The following is a 17,235-nucleotide window of genomic DNA, read 5'->3' as shown; positions in this document are numbered from 1 at the left end:
GGAGCTGCTGAGGTTGTCAAGCGTCTTGTCTTTGGAAAGTATATTTTCCCCTTAATAATTTTCTCTGAACCATATTGGCAATTTGTGCTATTTCTCATGTTTATTTTTGTCCTTGTTCTTAGCCCACAGATGTTGTCATTGCTGAGGTAAGCCCCCCGTCTAGAAATTCAGGCCAGAATTATGGTTTTTCTTTCAGCCTTTTAATGTAGTTTGGAACTGTTTATTATTTCTAAATTTCTTGCTAAGATACCAATACATTGGGAAAACAGATTATTCTTAAGTCAAATCAGCTCTAAAGCAGGTCAGTTCTAGTGCTACTGTAATTCCATCTGGCGTTTTCCCTTTAAACAGAGTCACACATTGCTAACAACTTAAATAAACCTTACTCTTTGGGGACAAGATTGAAAAATGAGCCCTGGCTTGCTGTATGATAGGTGAGACTTGCTACTCAGGCTGAACTTTCTAACAGAAAAAGGGTGCAAAGGAGCTTCTCAAAACGGAATACGGCTGATCTTGACATCTGGCTGAATGTGTCCCTTCCTGCAACTGGGCATGGCTGCCAACTCCATAGACAGGAATTCCCGCTTTCCCGTTCCTGGTCTGAGTTCCTCCCCCATCATCTGCTCTGTGAACGAGTCCAGGGGTCTCTCTTTCTGGAGATCTGGCTCTTCCTGTGGGATGAGCTCTCTGCTCTCTTCACACATGGATGTAAAATTCCCCATTGAAGGTCCTGCCTCATTTCTCCTCATTCTGTGGGAGTCACGGTTTTATGTGTTTTCTTTTGTTACCTGGATTGATATTTTCCCCCTCATCTTGTGTCTTTCCCTCCACCCTGTGCCAACCACCTGAGGATTTGCTGAATGTTTTTCCTTTAAGTATTGTCGCTTGTTTGTTTAAAAACGTTGCCAGCTGATATTGTTGGGGATATTGCGAGTACTGTAAGCCTGCATAGACAGACACGTTTTCTTTTAACTTTTCCTTCAACATCTTTTTTCCTGTCCGTTCTGGACTCTCCTCTGGAAAGGCCCTTTGCTATAGGATGTCACTGCATGGCGTGGGGCACCTTTCTCTCTGTACTCTCCAGCTGAATGATGGAGACGTCAGCTCCATTATTCATCAGCAGCAGTGACATGATTTACGGCTACACTTGGTTCTTGACTCTTCTATTTCTATTTTGTTTGTTTGTGTCCTTAAATCAGTTCTTGGTCCAGTTACACAGGGCTCTGTTTCCAAGTTCAGATTTGCTGCTGTAAGGAGGTACTTTCCACCCACTCTCATCTGGCGTTCCACTCAGTCTCCGTTGCCCTGATTTTCCCTTGAGATTCCACACCCTCTCCCAGGGAAGGTGCACCTCTGGTGGCTGCTGCAGCCAAACGCTGAAGGGCAACCCAGGGGTCATGCTGGGTCTGCAAAGATCTCTCAGAGGTGAGTTCTGCTCTGCCTTTCACAGCTTCTCCTCCTCGTCCCCCGACTCCCACATCACATCCATGTATACACACACACACATGCACATACACACACACAAGCACAAGCACACATATACACACATTTTCTCTTTTCAGGTCTTGTGCCATTTAGCCTGTCTTAAGTCATCTCCAACAAAGCGAGATCTGGGCAGACTTGGTGTTTGTCAGTAATGGCATAAACACATTGGCTTTGATTCCATGCTCTGGCTGCAAAGGCTGGCTCCTGTCTGCCTGCTGACACCTTTCCTACAGGCCTCTACTGCTCTTTTCTCATCCCCTGAGCCAGCATCTTTTTTTCACTCTATTGCTCAGTTCAATACCTTTTTGAGAAAAAGTTAAAACTTCACGTTAACGACCATAATTTCCAGGACAGTGCCATCCTCTTGATGTCTTCACGTACATTGCTGTGCAATTTTGTGTCACAGGGTCGTAAGCTCATCCCTGGCTCCCTCCCACATTATATCAGTGAGGTGTTTAGTCCCTGCCCAAGGGCTGTAAGGGGTGTCACCGTGGTGTTGGTGATGACGATGGTGCTGGTGACAGTGATAGCAATGAGCTGGTACCTGGGTCCTTCGGCCTAGGCCCATTTCATAAAACAACATCCAGGAGAGGGAAAGCTGGAAGTCCAAAGATCAGCCCACGGATTTGCTGAGGAAGGTTGTTCCGATGTTTAGCTATATGTGCTATGGTTTGCAAACACCATCCTCTAAAAAAATAGCCATAACCACTTAAAACTGCTTTGCATCTTGTACATTTGGGTCACTCACTGTGCCTTTCTGGCGTCCTCTCCTCCCATTGCAAAGCCCATTCTTGGGAGATAAGGCAGCCTCATCCTCTAACAACAGGCTCTCAAGTGAAGTTTCTCTCCGATCTTATTCCAGGAATTCTGACTCACTCCCAAGAAGTGAGTTCTGATTTATTTTGTGTGCCCTCTGTGGCCTGCCATGGTCTGTTTTCCTGCTGTCCAATCTACAACTCATGTCTGAGGGACACACAGGAGCTCTGTGTGCATTTTGTGTGCTAACCACGTTGCTGTTTTTCTCTGGCTTGTGCTGATTTCAACATGCACTTCACTCTTTACAAAGTTCATCTATTTTTAAAAGTTTTAAAAACTCTTCTTGCAAAAGGTAAAGCCTAAGTGAATAATAACTGGATGAAACCTGAATCCAGTGCCAGAGTAAAGACAGAGAAAGGGACAAGCAAGAAGCAGAAAGGTCCCTGCTCAATACGTTTGTGCCCAGCACGCTTCATCTGGAGATGGCATTTCTTACACCACACACCTCGTCCCCTGAGAGCCTTGTTTGCCCACCATTTCCTTTCTGTTCCTGTAATGGTAGTGGCATTGATTCTGGTCCCAATTCCCATGTAAGCTCAGGGATCTGCTTAACAGATCCAAGGGATCCAGTCTGCAAAGGGGGATCTGGGAGGAACGGAGGTGGTCCACTCTGGCAGTTCTTTGCTGGGACTGTGGTTTGGTAACTGTGAGCACTCCCATGATGGCCACTGAGCAGGCTGAGGGCAGCTCAGGAGTCCCCTGACCATGAGAACCCCCGGCTCCCGTGCCCCATCCTAGCCTCCCGACTCCTTGCTCCCTTCATCAGGTTAGGAGGAGACATTCTTTGGCTGGATAAAAAAATATTACAGGCCTCAGAAAGTTCATATATAAAAATAGCATGAATTTGGGATAAACCACTTATGGGTACTTTTAGTCTAAGGAAAGACTTTCTTGTCTGCTTCGGTTTGCTCCCTAAATTCTCTAATGTTCTTGGCCTAAATTCTCTAATGTTCTTGGCTGCATGAACACAGACGTCTTTTTCTGATTATCTCAGGTACAATGCTTGAAAGTTTCAGGGCACTAGTTCTGGAATTTTGATGGAATACAGGAGTCTGAAAATCTGTTCTGACAAGTCCTGAGGGGGACAGATGGGGTGTACTGGGATTACGGGTGGCAGTTGCTGGCACAATTCCAGAGACAGATGTGAATTTAAAAAAAACCTTTTTGTCTGGAGAATTTCAGACATATGTAAAAGTAGACATGATTACAAGTCCTATGTACTTATCAGCCAGCTCTCTGAACTGTTAATTCAGGGGTGATTCTATTTCATCCATGCTCACCCTATTCTTCCCTCCCTCTGCCCACTGGGATTTTTCCAAGCAAATCCCAGTGATGTGCCCTTTAGCTGAGAAGGCATAAGCAAATCACCCAGCAGAATGACCTGTGTTGCTTGTTTAGCGTTCCCAGAGAGCCGTGGCCCCGCTCTCTAAAGCCAGAGGCCATCCTGGTAATGTTCACTCATCCTCTTCCCCAGAGATGCTCCAAGTTTGGAGGTTTATAGCGCCCTTCTTTTCAAAATTGGACATTGTTTCCAGAAAGTAAAGATCTGTCATTCTTTCTCTTAGAGGCTTAGAAATACCTCTCATGAGATTTTGAGATTTGGCTTAGAGGTTTAGGGAGAGGGAATATGTCTTCTGGGAAATGGATCTACATGGTGTGTTCTGCAAAGCATCTTGTGCCTGGGTTCGCATTTCTAAGAGGTTCTATTTTCTGAGTCAGCAAGAGAGGCCTCACCAGGAACCACCCCTGATGACACCTGAATGGTGGACTTCCAGTCTCCAGAGCTGTGAATGTAGGTGTCTGTTATTTAAGCCACCCAAGGTGGAAGCTTTGTGTAGCAGGCCAACCAGAGAGGGCAGAAGGGAGCCAGACCAGGGCCTTCCTGAGGCCACCTGCAGGGTTGAGGGAAGGCCCAGCTGCAGGTGGGAGTGACAAAGGGTGCCAGCTGATTCCCAGGTCTGAAGGTGAGATGCTGCCACTTTCTCAGAGGTGGCAGCCTGGAGATTTGGCAGAGATGTGGAATAGAGTAGGGTTCTTGGGAGAGCTTGGTGTTGGAGGTAAATTGTGGGGCCATGCAGAGCCTGCATTTACAGTCCAGGGCCGGTACCACTGTGGGACCGGGAGAGCATGAAGGGCTTGGTCCTGAGCCTTCCATGCCTGAGAAGAGGTCAGAGGGAGGAGGGAGGTCGGGACGTCCGGCCCTCTGAGGCTTCCGGGGAGGAGGCCAGGGGCCTGCGGTGCTGGGCGACCTGACACCGGGGTTTCCATAGAGGGCACCAGAGGGCTCAGGAAGATGATTGGCCGAGAGCAGGCCGTGCAGCAGCTCTCAGGGAGTTTGGCTGTAAAAAGGAGCAAAGATATTAGCAGTAACTGAGGGAGAGGTCTGCCTTGATTAAAAATAAATAATAAAGGAGCCATTGGGGTTACCTTTGCAGAGAGTTACTCCAGGGCACCACTGGAAACCATGCAGTAAACCAGGATGTCAACACCCGCATCTTGTATTATAGTCATACTTATTTGAGGTGTCAGAGACCCAAAGTTTGTTATTTTGCTAACCACAGGCAGACTCACTCTTGTGATAATTGTCACTGTGAGCGGCCTTCTCAGGACACTCAGAGACACGTCCATCCTTTGCCAGCAGTGTACATGCCACAGGGTTCTGCCTGCCAGATGGGAGACCCAAATCGGGGTCCAGGGCCAGCTTGCCCTGCTTGGAAAACTACGTGTTCTGGGGTCTTCCTGAACACAGTCTACCTGTAAAACCATGCCGTTGAGACCCACCTACTTAGTGGGAGAGACATTTCCAGCCAGTCCTCCAATACCTTGGGCCGTCTGCTCCGGATCTGGGCTCATGCCCTGGGAGTCTCAGCTTTAGGCATGGCTGTGCCCAAGTCCCCCTGTCACCTGCTGCCTGGACTCTGCTGGGAGCATCTTGTGTCTCAGGGGCTTCCTGGTCAGGACACAGGTTGATGCCCTTGTTTGTGTCCAAAAGCATCTCCACATCCATCCTTCCCAAATTCCTCCTCCTCTGACCTCTGTTCTCAGGAGTGAAGGAAAGGAACCCACTGTCCCCTCTTTGCCTCAGAATTAGGAGAACTTGTGGGGCTGAGCCTGGGCTGAGTCTGGCCCAAGCCACCAACTCCCACCGGGGGCTGCAGCAAGCCCGGCAGGCTGTGGGCTGTGGCCTGAGATGGGAACCCTGGATTCTGTAGTTTGGGTCCCCAGATCTGCCTCCTCAGGGGTCACTAAGAGTAGGGAACAGCCAAGACCCCTTCTGAGAATCTATTAGCATTTAAGTTGCTCTTTCCCCCTTTTCTCCTGATTTTCTTTTTCAATTCCCTTCCCTTTAGGAAAACACATCTAGTCTAGAAACAGGGAGAGAAGAAAAGTGGCTTTCACCGATAAAAACAGACTTCAGTCCATTGTTTTTTTGCTACACCTTCAGCTTTTGAAACTCAAGAACTAGGAATTTGTCTCTATTGTTTCTCTAGGGGCTGCTCCTGATCAGTTTCCTGAGGGGCTGAGACAAAATCCCAGGCAGTAGCCAGTGAACAGCAGCAAGGGCCTGCAGAGGCTGCACGAAAGTGGGTCAGAAGTTACCATGTGCTGCTCTGTGTCTGAGGAAATGTGAAATAGGCAGGAGGTGGTTGGCAACTGCTTAGCAGGCAAGGGTCCTGTGGGAAGTCCAAAGGGGAGGCAGATGTGTCTTGCGCCCAAGAGCACGGCCCTTGTGGAGAGAGCTTGCAGAACTGCAGGCACAGGAATTCTTAGCTGGGGCTATGTTCCAGGAGACACATTAACAGGAGTGTCTCGCCTGAAGGTTTCAGCCCTGGGCAAGTTCACTCTGGATTCAGTGAAACCAAATAATGACAACAGAATGTTGGGGATAAAAGGGGCTCATACCAAGCTTTATTCTCATGGCAGTAGGTTGAGCACTAGAATCCTATCTGCCTCCCTCTCTGCCCCTAGGCTCAGTCTCTGCCGCAGGCTCTGTTCCCCTCTCTCCTGCTCTCTTCTCTGGGCTCTGCTCTTAGCATAGAGGAACCGTATTTTACAGCAATACTGGCAGTAATGGCTTATCGCCAACAGGTATAGAAGCATGCTAAGCTAACTATTACATCAGCTCATGTACACAATGGGTGAGATTAGGATCAGGTGAGAATCTTGGCCAGGGACCTTTGATTTTCCCTGAATAGGAGAAAAGCATAAAACTTACTTTGTGTAAGTGCTGTGTGACATGGAGCTCTGTAAGGAAATGGAGATTCAGAGGAACAGTGAAAGTGAGTGTTTTATACTGGATTTGATGAAGAACAGGTTGTCCTGGGAAAACCTGGGCAGACAAAGGGCATGAGCTCATGATGGTGAAGGGGCAGAATGTGTCACCCAAAAATGTGTGTTCTTCACATGGGGATTAAACTGGTTATTTTCAAGAAACTGCAAATACAGGAGAAGCCCTGAAAACTGAGTGGAAGTTAGCCTTTTGTAAGAGACATTTACAGGTATCGGGGAAACCTCCATTTGTAGGGTGCCTCCTTCCCCATACCAGGAGGAAGGGGTGACTCAGTCTCTAGAATTCTTACCCTTGGGGAAGTCAGGGATCTCAGTCTGCACAACCTGACCCTTGGTAACTGCCTTTTCTGGGTCACCTCCCAGAACGGGCTGCCCATCCAGCATTTTCAGTCTCAGCTGGAGATGGTCTTTAAGGGGGTGGCTTTGTTCATTCTGGGGCATTACTGTGTTTTCTCTAGTTAATCTGTCTCGCATCAATTTAATGATCATGCCAGCCAGAGAACCTGGTCTCCCACGTGTGGAGCATGTGACATGTTCAGGGCTTCTCCCTTGCAGACAGCTCCTCCTTTTACCCCATGAGTATGTTCCCAGGTTACGAGATGCCCTTGGTTTTCTAAAGGGCATGTTGACAAGTGTCTTGTTTTCACATTTTAGTTTATATACATGTGAATTTTAATCTGTGGCTTGGCATGAAGGCAGCCGTTTGCTATCATCAGCATTTAAATAAATTCAAGTTACTTCGATTCTTCCTTTATATGACAGAAATGCATGGCAAGTATTATGTTTGGCATTTTGCGATTCATATATTCTGTAGAGATGGAAAGGGCCTCTGCCTTCTCTATCACAATTTTCTGCCCTTTGCTAGGAAGAACCTTCATAACCATGATGATAAGGTGGTCTTACCTCTGCAGTGCATGGGCAAAAATCCTCCTGAAGAGTATGTAAGCCTTTGCAGTCAGTAGATGCTGGAGGAAGGACTCTCTTATTCTGTCAAATACATAACATTTTTTGTGAAATAGAACGTCTCCCTATTTCATGGAGTGCAGACGCTGGAGGTGTTCAGGCCCTGCGGCGAGGGGAGGGCACACAGCATCCTCAGGGCATGCTGGCACCCTGTGCCCTCTGGTACATGTGATGACTGTCCGCAGCTCTCCCCCTGGGGCCTCTGCCCAAGTTGGCAACACACGGGTGGGCAGCCAAGAACCCATGAGTGTGTTTCCTATGGCTGGCTGGCTCACTGGCCCCATCCCTGTGTCTGTCCTGGGCCATGTGGGTGGCTTGGGAAGGGTGTCAGGGCATGGCTAGAACAGGCCCAGGACAGCCTGGCAAGTCACTCAGTCAGATGAACCTGAGGCCTCTCCTGACTGCCTTCCCTGAGTATTGGAGCTTTCCCGAGCATTCAGTTGGCAATCCTTATGTATGTAATGTCTTATCCAAAATGTATCTTTTAGGGCTTGATTTATTATTTCAAGACTCTGTGGATGGGACACCACTTTATGACCCTCTGTGGCCCATGAAGAGTCTTTCTTCCATTGGTGATAATACAGAGCTGTCATTTTTCTTTTTAGTCTCTGATCATCACTCACCCACCAGTAGTTGTGCCAGCACACCCGGTGCCTCCCAGGGAACAGGGCCTGTGCGCAGTGACCGCATAAATGGACAGATCAGCCAGAGGCATGGAAGGAGGCTCAGGATTTCCCAGGAACCCCGATCTGCCTGGAAGTGTATATGGATGTATACATATTTGATGAAACATTTCTTGGGGCAGGAAGTTACTGAAGTAAGAAACACATTTTTCTTGCTTGGAAACTCTTTTTGCCTTGCTCAAACTTTGGTTGCTATCATGCAGACAGGGGCCTTGCTGCTATATATCATATGTGAAAATGTCACAAGCCCCAGTCCTTTGGATTGTTGGCAAAGATGCAGTTTCCCAGGGCAGGTGGGCACGGCTGGAGCTGGAGCTGGAGCCGCAATCACGTGGCCAAGGCCACAGTTTCTGCAGTGGCTTATTGTGGCAGGGTGGCCAGATTTCACAGGTAAGAACACAGGGCACCCAGAGAAATGGGAATTTCAGACAAACAACGTATAATTTTTTTTTAGTATAAATATGTTCTATGCAATATTTGGGACATATATGTACTAAAACATTATTGGTTGTTCAGCTGAAATTCAAATGTAATGAGGCTCTTGTGTGGTATCTGCACCCCCATTAATGACCATTTTACATAGGTAACAAATGAAGAGTTCAAAAACATGAAGTGAGCTTGGCCCAGAGGCAGGCCAGAGGAGCCTGCCCACTCCCAGGAGGTGGCAGATGCAGTGGCAGGAGAGGCATAGCTTCGGCTACTATCCCCAGGTCAGGTGGAAGGGATAATGAGGGGGGCACACAGCTGTCTGATGGATTGAGCTCAGGGTTATTGATCGATTGATTAATGGATCAGTGTACTGATTCAGCAAATGCTGAATGTAGAGAATTGGTGTCTGCCTGGAGCTGTGGTCAGAGTGGAGACATATGATAGCCGGAAGTTATAACCATGGTGGGAGGATGTTCAGACGAGGAGGCCAGGAGGGCTGCCTGGGCGTGGTGTCACAGGGGAGTGTTTTGTTCATAGCCCCCTCTGAATCTGAGCCCAAAGCTCTCCAGGGTAAGGATAGGGTGCAGGCGGTCAGGGGCATGAGCAACCAGCTCAGGCACAACTTTTAAGGAGACACCAAACCCACCACAAAAATGCCCCCAGGAGTCAAGATAAAAACCATCCTAAGGCAATGTGCTGAAATCCCCAAATTCATGCAAACCACCCTGATGAACAGAATACGAAATCTGACATAAAGATGGCACTGTAATGAGCCATATTGGAGCCCAAGGCAAAAAACCTCAGTAATAGTGATCCGTCTTTATTTAAAATGTTGATTTGTGTGTGTGTGTGTGGTGTGTTTTGTACTGATTTTGATTTGTTGCCGTGAAACATCACCATGTTGTTTACCTGGATGACTGAGACTTCGTACTCACTTCTCCCTGCTCTGCTGGTTCCACAGGAAAGGAACACCCTTGGTCCCCCAGAAAGCACACCTCTCCATTTCTTGATGGAGGCAGCAAGCAGCTCTGAGGTGGGGTAGGCACTGGAGGTTGCAGGATCAGCTGGGGACCCGGAACACAGAGGTCAGCACAGAAATGCAAGTTCACTCTGTCCTGTGTGTGGCGGACATTCACTTGCTTGACAGCTGTTTACTGGTGCCAGGTCAGGACGGGACAGGAGATGGCATGTCTACATTCTGTGCCACCCGAGCCTTTCTGACAACTCTGTCAGCCTCTGCAACCCCTCGGCCACAGCAAAACTGCAGTGGTGGCAGGGCAGGCGTGCCTCGCCCCTTCCAGGCTAAGGAAGCAGCCGTGTGGTTCCCGAGCCCTCTGGTGCTGAGTGGGCCAAGGCAGGGCTGGTTGGGTGCAGGGGTCCTGGCCGGAGGCAGGGAAGGTGGAGGGAAGGGGCTGGGTGGCTCCTTGCCCTGGGCGAGGCGGGACCCAGGAGCAGGGTCCCTGGTGGAGGAATACTGCCAGACCCGCCACATGGCTTCCTATGCAGAGACTCAGGGAGCGTCGAGCATCCACACCCAGGTGCAGCACGGCTGGTCTCCTGCAAGCCTGGAATTTACGAGGGGGTAGGAGGAGGCTGCTCCCTCCTGACTCCATGAACACGTGTTCCCTGTTTCCATGGGTAGAGCCGAGCAAGCTCATGTGTTATTCATGAACCACCCCACTTCTAGGCTGAGGGACAGTTTCTTATAGCATGTAATCCCCTTTACAAAACCACACGCCAGGCTGCAGGCCCAATTACACTGAGGGCGGGTCTTCCGCTCCTGACGGAAATCCTATCCATGTCTGCAAGCAGCATGATGTGTGTAATGAGCGTTTGACAATGAGTATATGTAACGGACTTTTGCCACATTTCTTCACAAGGGAACAGGCTTCGGCAGCCAGCTCTGGCACTGAGCTCCGGCAGAGAGAGGCATGGCATGTATTTGCATCCATTTTAAAACAGCAGGAAAAAAGCTCTGTCTTCACCTAACACTGTCGACTGTCTATACATGGAAAGGGCCGTGCAAAGCTTCCTTTGGTTGCCGGGTGTCACCCCGATTGTCTTCCTAGCTCCCAGCCGCTGCTGTCAGTGAGTGATGCGTTCATGGTTGGTGAAAAACCTGGTGGGGCTGGGTTGGCCTGGTACACACTGCTCCCAGGACCCAGGGCACATCTGCCCTGCAGTGGGCAGATAAACATGTGAATTGTTCCTACACACCTGTCATGAGGAGCCGGAGAAGAACCTGATGCAGGGCCGGGGGATGGCCTGACACAGAGTTGATCTGGTCCAGGGCAGTCATTAGGGGTGGGTGGAGAGCATGTTGGTGGTAGTGTGAGGAAAGTGGGTTTGGTGAAGAGAAAATATATAAAGCTTTTTTAGTTTTAGCACCAATTAGGATGATTCTCTGGAGATAGCCTCCCATCAGGCAGGATGGTAATAGTTCACCTTTGAGATGGAAAATTATGATTGCACAATTGTCATTTTAATTGGAAAATTAAGGAGAGATGGAGGACTTCTAGGGACACCCCAACCTTACAGCAGGCTGGAGCACGTGTGTGTTGGTGGGACTCCTCATACTAATCTCAGGGAGGTGGCGATGGGGCAGGTGCTGGGACCCTCTGGGAGTTGGGCTCACCCTGGGTGGGGCTGATGTCACAGAGGTAGGTCTGCCGCAGAGCAGCACCTGGAGATGAAACTGGCCTTGTGGCTGTGTCTGGGCTCTGCACTGACACCACAACCACTGACCTGCCAGGAAACAACCTCACTTTGGCCTGGAGGTGGAATCTGGGTTTTAGAGGAGGAAGTGTGCTTACAGAAGAGATTCCTGGCCTTCTGCACACTTTTCTCCCAGCGGTAGGGTATGGGGCGGGGCAGCAGCATCCTTCCAGGTGCAGATGTGACACCCACTGTTTTGACTGTCGTCCCTTCCTGGGACCAAATGCAGGTCTCCTGACCACAGGGGTGGCTTTGGCACAAGTGGAGGGTCCCTTGTAGGGGTCCCATGAACAGCACCAAGAAGACAGCCCCTAAGGGGACACATGGCATGTGGCTGGAGGTCTGGAGAGTGTCCGTCTTGAGTGGGTGGTCTCAGAGCCAGCTCCCAGTCCTGCAGGCGGGGTGGTGGAGGTGAGTGGTGGGCAGATAACCACTCAGGAGCTCTTCTCTGGAGCAGGCAGCTGCCCCCCTCCTGCTGGGGGACCTCCAGAGGTGTCGCCTCTGTGCCAAGGACTGGGTTTTCCTATGTGCACAGCCCACCACAGGGCTGCCTCTGCTGCTGTACATGACACACCTTGCTGGTTTTTTTACTTCCAGATATCAATTTACTTTTCCTCTTTTTTTTCTGGGTGGTGGCAAAATGGATTTAGCACATCAACTCTTCTTGTTCTGAGATCTGCTGAAAACATGGTCAAAATGCATTCTTTCCTCCAGGATGAGAAATTCAGAGCTCAAAGAAGACTCCCCACACTTCAGACATGAGGAGGAATGGTGAGGCCTCCCCTGAACCTCAGGAGCTGGGGACTCACTCTCCCCAGGACAGAGGGAGAAAACAGGCACATGCATGTGTCAGGTGTGAGGCATGTGCACAGGGAGAGGGTCTGCCAAGAAATGGGGAGGTTCTATTAATCATACCTCTCCACACCTGGCAGACGTCACAGCTAGGTGTACGGGAATGTGTCCGGGCTGCATCCCGCTGGGCAGTTGTATGGTTGCTATTGAAAACTGGGAGGTCTAGGGGACGGGAGGAGGGTGACTTCCAGTTCCTGTTGTCCATTGACCCAAGGATGCTGATGCCATCACACTGAGATTTGTCCAGGTTCAGGAACAGGCCCTTGGAGGTCTGGCTCATGGGGCAGATACACAGCTTCAAAGACAAAGATGGGACACGCAAGTTTGCATCAGGACGTTAACCGGCCACACTTCACTACTGCTGGGAGTGCCTGGGATAGACGGACCCGCTGCACATGGCTCCCAGCAACTACCTGCACAGGGAGGTGTGACATGGGCCTCTATGGCCACCAGGTGTCCCCATAGGCCTCAGAATGGAGACCACAGCCTCCCCTGCTGCTATCAGACATTGACAAGAGGGATGCACTACATTTCAAGGAAGCCATCCTTTCTAATAATGATGGGATGGTAATTACTAGGGGAAATGGTATAAAGTTATTTCATCATTTAGTGAAACCATGATTCTAAACTTCAGAAAATTGTCCTTTTCAAAGCTCACTCAGGGAGCATGTGAAAATGTCTGTTCTTCTGCGCCTGTTTTGCAGCTATGAATCTCCTGTCTCTGGCCTTCTGCGTCCTTTGGAGGCTCATGGTTGGAGGTAAGCAGGCCTCCTCTCCTGTGCAGCCCCCGTCCCCACAGCCCCTCCGACTCTAAGGGCAGCTTGGGGAGGGCAGTTGGAGGACCCCTAGCAAAAAGAGCAAAGCCCTAGAGGTTGGTCTGGGTCCAGTGAGGGCCTGATGCCATCGGGCACTTTGCGGGCATGGTCCGGGGCTGCATGTGTTTCTTATGTCAGTCAGGCGCTTCTCAAACTGATTCCGGGTGAGAAAGCAGCAGCTCAGGGCCACTTTGTAACTTGCTCAGAGTCAGTGTGGGCTTCAAATCTTGGGTGTGTTTGGCTCCAAGACTGTAGCTCTTTGGGCTCCACTCGGTTACTGCTCACCTCCTCCTCTGAGTGGCCAGCTATGAAGGAACAGGAGGGAACCTCGGGCAAAACAGGAGAGACCATGCCCAGGACCCTGCCATCACAGGGTTGGGGGCAGAGAATGGGGCCTGCACATCAGCTCTGAAATCCACACAATGACAGAATGAGGCCATCCAGGGTCTGCCACACAGGGTGTCTCTGACCCAATCCAGATCCAATGACCACGAGTGGTGGACAAACAGGAGCTGAATAGGTGACCCCACAGCCCGTGTGAATCAGCGGGAGTGGAAATAGATGTGGCCAGACCTGCTTTTCTGTCGTATCCATGCCTTGCCTCCCGCCATCCCTACCAAAGTTTGTAGGTGCCATTTGCCAAATCACTTCTTCAGAGCGATTAGACCTAACGGTGGCCAACTCCCATATAGAAGAAACCTCAGCCACTCTGTGATGTATGGAGATGTTTCCTGCAGTTTTATTCTGCAGTTTGGCAATTGCTGTGGGGGGCCTGTATTTCTAAGAACCACAGCCCAGCATCTGTACAGGAGGTATTATTTTGTGATTAGTAGAGCACTGAATTGGTGATACAGCATTGTGATGCTGACAGTGGATGTCCATGTTACCATGGCAACCATGGTCTGTCATGTGGGCCTGTCCCAGCTGTTTCTGAGAGCAGGTCTTCACACACCCCTCATTTACATGGCAACCCTAATGGTACCTCGAATCTGTGCACTGAATAACATCAGTCTTGTTAGGGCTCCAAATGGTCTGTGTGCTGGGAATGCCTCCCCCTGTTATTATGCCAATTCACTGCCTACTCATGAAGCATTTGCATGCATATAAGATGGACTGTGTGGGCTGCCAGTGGCCACCACCCACACTGAACAAGTCCTACCTTTGCACATCCCATGTACTGTGAGGGCTCCAGGTTCTGCTGCTCAGCCACTAGTCTCAGGGCTCTGTCTGGGTGACCCCTGCTCACACTCACATGCCAGCATCCCTGTGTACTCATGCACACATACACGCACAGACTTGTGAGAGAGAGAAGGGGTCAGGTCTACATGGAACAACCCTGCTACATGCCCCATCTCGTGTAAGGCAATGCCATGGAATAACCATATTACCCTGAAGAGAGGGTGATGGAGAACCTCACGTGTGTGTGTGTGTGTGTGTGTGTGTGTGTGTGTGTGTGTGGTGGCGAAGGGGACAGTGGCAGTGGTGGGGCAGGAGACAAGGAGGAGGAGGGAGGCAGTCACATGCACGGGTGGGTGGGTTTCACATGCCTGACTGGACTGGGATGAGGCTGGCTTTGACATGAGTCTTAGGTTATGGTCTTCCTGGGAAGACAGCTCCCCAGGACCTCCCCAGCTTCCCTGCTCTGTCCGCAGGGGTTTCATGGATGCAGGCCTTTTGTAGGGGTCTCCTAGGCTGGCTGTAGCCATCTCCTAGAGACCCTCAAGAAACAACTTCACTAAGGAAGCCAAAGGACAGGTGTTTCCCTTATCATGGACTTTGACATCAGTGAAAAATCACTGGAGCATGGTATGCTTTGAAACAGCAAACTAACAACACAGTGTTCTCTTGTAGTTTTTAGAAAATATATATGTATTAATTTTTAATATAGCCATGCTGGTAACACAGGGTTCAAGCTTCTGTGACTTTCCAGGCATCCTCTAATCACCCCAAACCAATTGAATGACTCAATGGAAATGCAAATGATTTCATTCCAGGTGGGGCCAGAGCCTTAAGGAGCTGATAAGCACCTGAGTGGCTTACAGGTTACACTGATTCATAGGGAGACTTCACATCTACAGGGGCAATAAACGAAGGGAAACACATGACAGGAAGCATTGAAGAAATTAAACAGCTTGCTAGGAGGACAGAATCAGCTGTGTCTACCAATAATATTCTCAATAAAACAGGAAATGCACACACCAAACATCAATGCCTATTTCCATAGCCCAAACATCTCAACACTTAGAATCATAGAACTTAATCAAGAAGTTGGCCTGAGTGGAAGTCAGTCAGTTAGCAGGCATATCCTGAAACAGGCGTGCAAATCTGCTCCTGCTCAGGGGCTCAGACCGCGGGCCTCAGTCTCATCCTTGGACCGACGACACTGGCCTTTGTTGGAGCTCCCGTAGTTGTTTACCTTTCTTTATGTGATGCTGTTGCTAGCGGGATAAGAGTAAAAAATGACAGCTTTTCTCAAGGAGAGAAGACGCTCCAGGCAGGAGGTAGCTCTCAGGCTGCCCGATGGGCAAACAAGGAGGTGTGAATCCTGCACAAGAGCACACGGCTCCTGATGACTCCCTGTCCTCTTTCCTAAGTCGGGTGTTTGCAGGGAGGCCACCGAGCTGCCTTACGGATTTAACAATGTCGGTAAATTAAAGCTGTGCCCTCTCTTTATTTGGGTTCACTCATTACTTGCAGGGCACATCCAGCAAGCCTGGTGCCCACTGGCTTCCCCCTGCTCTCTTGCTGTTTTACTCAGTGATTACTGGCAATTTCATCATTCCTGCAGGGCACAAGCTCATTGTTTATTTTAACAAATTTTCTTAATAGATGTAATCTGCTGTCAAGTCTGATAATGTGCTCCTCAACTTCCCTGATAAATGAGATCTTTTACTGAAGGATCTCGATGATGTGCTAGTATCTAGGTGCCCAAAGGGGCTACACTTTTTTTTTTTTTTTACCTTTATACCTTGTGTGTTGTGGAACCTAGCTCTAGGTCATTCTCAATGCTCAGTTTTTATACTACCTCACCCAATTTTTACACCATTTTTAAGAAAAGAAATCTCAACTACAGAATATTGAACTCTGCAAAGCAAACCGTAGATGGACCAAGAAGTGGCAAGTTCCCAGAGAGTCAGTTTTGATAAGTGCTGAGAATCTATTTGCAAACATTTGCCAGGCAATCCCAGTAGTTAATTCACTCCTTTGGACCGAAGCATCAGTCTTTAGATACTGTCTGTGGCACACTTGCCTGCCAAACACTAGCAGCCTCCTGGGTGGTGGGATTCTGCTCTTCCCAGCTCTGGGGGCCAGGATGATGAATTTCCCATCAGTCACTGTGCAACAGGAAACCTGGGAGGAGCCGGCACCCGCACGGTGGGGCTTCCACCATGCCAGTGAGGCAGGGCAGGGACGTGGGACAAGCATCAGGATTAACTTTTTCTGCTTATAATGAAAAATGCTGAGATATAAACAGCATAGTAAGAACAGGAGGGACCCCATCTTAAGGCTAAGCTTCCATTTTAAAAAGCAGAGAGTTGAGAAGTAAAATTCCTCACATATTCTCTGGTAATCAGACAATAATCCAACAGCCTACCTTAAGGCAAGGCAGGCAGTCTTAACTGATATGTCCCCACTGCTTGAAGGTAACCACTATCTTGGAGAAGAACAGGATAAATAAATCCCTTGTGTTGGGTTTATTTAGCAGAATCAGCTGGAGGACTGATAATAAAGGAAAGGAGACATGGTGTTTCTCACCAGAGATAAGCATCTTGAGACCACAAGTCAAGTCTATGCCCAACAACCCCCCTGCCCTTTGCCCCATTCTTGAAAGCCTTGAAAGACAGAACCCCCAGACTTTCGGTGTGCCTCCTCTCTGAGGACGGCCACCCTTTCCTTTCCTTAAGTGTGTACTTTCAAATAAACTTTCTCACTGCTCAGATTATTGTGATTTGTCTCTTTGCTATTTCATTTTATTTCCAAGTCTTTGCTCTATCTCCACTTTACTCCAAGTAGGAAGGGGGCTGATAAGAGCTTAGATTTGGGCCTGCATGTTTCTGTCACCTGGGTGACCCGGATGAAACTGCAGCTGTGCGATCTGCTCTCAGTGGCCTGTCTGAAAATCTCCTTTCTTTGGGAAGTCATCAGAACATAGTCTCACTCCATCCTGTGCTCCGCACCTCCCCCAG

This window comes from Manis javanica, chromosome 2, assembly GCF_040802235.1.
Source record: "Manis javanica isolate MJ-LG chromosome 2, MJ_LKY, whole genome shotgun sequence".
Classification (NCBI taxonomy): Eukaryota; Metazoa; Chordata; class Mammalia; order Pholidota; family Manidae; genus Manis; species Manis javanica.
This window is presented reverse-complemented; position numbering follows the sequence as displayed.